Source organism: Gadus chalcogrammus, chromosome 9, assembly GCF_026213295.1.
Source record: "Gadus chalcogrammus isolate NIFS_2021 chromosome 9, NIFS_Gcha_1.0, whole genome shotgun sequence".
NCBI lineage: Eukaryota > Metazoa > Chordata > Actinopteri > Gadiformes > Gadidae > Gadus > Gadus chalcogrammus.
The window spans coordinates 20463770-20467835 of record NC_079420.1 but is presented as its reverse complement, the minus strand read 5'-3'; positions in this window follow the sequence as shown (position 1 = coordinate 20467835).

Below are 4066 nucleotides of genomic sequence, written 5' to 3'. Positions count from 1 at the left end.
ACAGGATGTGTTACCTAGAAAAATAAAGAAAAAATACTCAGACTTCTATACTAATAATTAGTCATGACTAATGACTATCTAATAATTTAATGTTATATTATTATTATTTTTATTATTATTATTAATAATAATAACAATAACAATAATAATAATGGGAATTATTATTTACATTCTTTCATCTTTGTTATTTATTATATTGATGATTCAGAATAAATTTAAATATATAACTTTGTCAAAATATTGAAAATGTATTTTGTCCATTACAGTAAAATAACTCAAGACGATTCCATTATAGATATTTCATTCTGTTCAAATCTAATACCTAATAAATATTTAACCGAAATCGAACTAAAATAGAAGGAGTCTCTGTATGTATGCCATTAATGTCTGTCTGTCCTTCAAATACTCAACAACATCATCTGATCGCCTTCACACTTGGTGTAATGTTGAGAACCAAGGAGGGGCAGCGTGGACTTGATTGGATGAGAAAATGTTGATATAGATGCAAGCAGTAATACCGGCTGTCAAGCAATTGGGCCTTTCATCAATTGGTGAGTAGTTAGCCCAGAGGTCGCAGAAGCAGACTAGTAGCCTGCAGACACACCAACCAGATCAAATAGGTTGCTGGTTCAAATCCTTTGCCAGAACACACAAAAGCCTGGAAAAAATTATACCTGGCAGCGATTTTGTCACTGACAATGGATTGATCTCTCCACAACATGAACTAAACTTATGTTGCATACTTCTCCAAGATTTTTCTGTTTGTCCTAGCAACATGCCCCGAAAGACTTTGAGTGCAGCGGGCAGGTCTCCCTCAGAGCTCTAGCCTGGCCCAGATGAGAGGAGGGACGCGCGGTGGGGGTGAATTTGGAGAAGGGCTGTAGGCTGGCAGCCAGCGCTACTGATATTTTCTATGCTATTTTCCATTGGCTGAACAATTTTCTTTCTAGACTGGGCGGGCAAGACGCATCTTCGGTGGGCCGAGTCCAGCCCTGCCCCTAGGTACCAGCGGCCCGCACTGCACTTATAAAATGATCATCTTAAAGGACATTTATTTGGCTTGTGCTACTGGGTGCTTTTGGATAGCCGTAGCATTTGCCCTTGTATGGTCATCATATCTATACCTTGAGGATAGGAGCTCTTTTGTATGCTTTGATCTCCTCTGATTCATCTGAAATATTTTCTCAGGATCATCTGAGAAAAGATTTCTCAGCGGTCGATATATTCTTTGCAGAATGGGTTTCTAATCACATAAATAGCTAGCATCAGTAGCTTTGAAATCCTTCTCATTGTTGTTTGTTTTGTTAGGTAAATATTCATAGGATCCGATCTACTCTAATTTTGTTGACACTGAATTTGAGATTAAAATAATGAGTAATCTGGACTGAATAAGTGGGTGCTGAGCTGCTGTCTACCGCTATGAACTACTTGTTAATTAACTTTTGGAATTTGGATGGATGGTGAGAGCCTGTGTTAATTTAGGAATGTGTGTGTATGTGTGTGTTCAGTGTCACTTTGTTCAAAGAATTATGTGCTCTGGAGTCAACAGAGTATCGTTGCACTGGCATTGAATCTCCAACTCATTATATTATGATTATACTTAATTTATTACTTTAGATGTTGTTCTTTTTACTCAAGTTTCGGGAATTTGAAAGTCTTAATTGTATTATATTTCTGTTGTGCGCTACATATAGGCCTATCTTACATTTCGTTGCATAATATAGCATATCACAAATATTGTGATGCTCCCATGTACAAAGCAAGGATTATTTCATCACCATGCCATGGGAATGATTGTAAGATACAGCGACGCATTTGTAAATCAGCCGATGGTTTAAGGCCAAAACAAATCTGTGAAGCTCCATCGACGCAAACATTCCAGACCACGAGTCCTCTCAGATGAGCCAAGTAGGGACGGGATGGGGGATCAGCCAGAGGATGCAGAACCTTCTTTCTGGGCTTAATTAGTCAAATTCATGAATACTCAGAAATAAGATGTTTTTATTACACATTATGCCACACAACCCTGTATACGTCAATGAAATGTAGAATGAGCAAATGAAGAGTTGTTAAGACACAAAGGGTTACAACAGTGCTTGTTGCATTTGCTCCACTGATCCATGAACGGTTCAGCCCTGCTGGTTTCTTTCAGTTAGGCTACTGCGCACCGCACAAAGCGTCAGTTAATAGAGCAAACATACAGCAATCACACATGATACAACCCATAGGCTAGGCTGCACATTCATACAATACAACAATGCCCCAATATATATATAAATATATAATGGCATATAATGATCTATACATTATAAAACTATACATTTTATATATGCCCTATAGATAATATATTTCTATTTTATTCATAATTAAATAAAATATATATATACATTAAATATTTTTCAAACGATGCCATTTAAACCTGGTCAAGTTGAATAAAACCTTGTTCATGGTATTACTTCTAGCTAACTGATTCAAGCTAGCTATGCCTCACTCACAATTTTTGAAGTGAGGCAAGAAATAAGAAAAATAATTGGTTGAGTACTTTGACCACCAGTCTATTTGTGTTTGAAGGCATGGATGTTATTTTTCGGTTTTGGGATTCTATGTAGGCTGTTAGGTTTGGTTCAATAGGGGTGAACTCAGCATGCCATGGCCAATTCCACGTTATTCTGCATTGAAATCGATTCGTAAATGAATGAATATTTACACTACATTTAGGGCATTTAGCAGACGCTTTAATCCGAAGCATGTCCTAAATATCTAACAATGACACTGTTTATCAGCCCCCCTGTTGAGGACGACTCTCCTCGTCTGTGGCTCTCTCAAGCCGCTGTGTGGGCAGAGCTGTCTAAAATCACAAAGCCAACAGCAGCAGCTCAGATCCACAAATAAATAAAACCAAAATATTATTTTACGCAACCGTTTTCTCCACAAATTGTGTACAAGTCATGTTCAATACACATAATATATTATTTGATACAACGTCATCATTGAAAATGAAAAAGTATAAATCTGCATTAGCAAAGACAGAAATAAGTGGACCCCCTACTGATCCTAGTGAAAGGGGGCCCAAGGGCGCCCCCCCCCCACTCCTATCGCCAATCTTTCATAAACTTGAGCAAACTTACAGCTCAGAGAAGGCTCCCACAGTGGTTCCTTATGAAACCAATTTGTCAAAGCCATAAGTAATCATTTCTATCTTGTACTGCTGTATTTCTTCATGTTTGTGTTCAGGGCTGTTCTTGTTAATTTCTTGGGTCTATGAATTGCGAAAGGCTTTTTTTTTGTGCTGATAGGTTGACGTATTTGTCGCTTTTGGTATAAGTTTAATGCAGTTCACATTTTTGGAGCTCTTTTTGTTCAATAATTATTATTGAGTAGGAGACAGATGCCGCTTTCACACCAAAAAGAACCGAGAGCCAGTTCCGGGCTGGTGCTAGGGCCAGTTCCAAACTGGTTCCAGCCTTACCCCAGTTAAGAACCGGTTGGTTTCACACCGGCCAGAGCCAGCCATGGAGCCGGCGTGAGCAACGTCATGACGTCACTGCAAACGTCTCCGCTAGTGAGCTTTGACAGAAGCATACGGCCGACATCTTTCTTTATTCTGGGTGGAAATAGTAACATAGTTACGCCATTAAATGCGTTTATGGAAACATTTTTAGCGAGAAATGTGCATTTTACTTCATAATGTTCGCTCGTGAATGTGAAGGATGTTTGGTTTGATAGTTATGACGAAGAGGGAACGCTCCGTTCACTTGCATGGACATGGACTCATCTGGCTGCGTTGGCGCGTTGACGCGTTGAACCACCACACAATGATCAAGCGTCAGGTTAGGCGCGCAGAAGAACCCTCGCGCCAGTTTCAAACACAACAACAACAATTTCGTCTTCGATTCAATCCGTGTATGGTTCGTTCTTTGAATATTCCGATTTAAAACAAAATCAGAAAAAACAAAAAAGAACCATACACGGATTCACGTCCATTGTTTACTTCGGTGTTTTAAAAAATGCCGGTCTTCGTTGGTCTTCCTGTTTATGAAGGTACGGATAACTCCGCCCCCTGCCC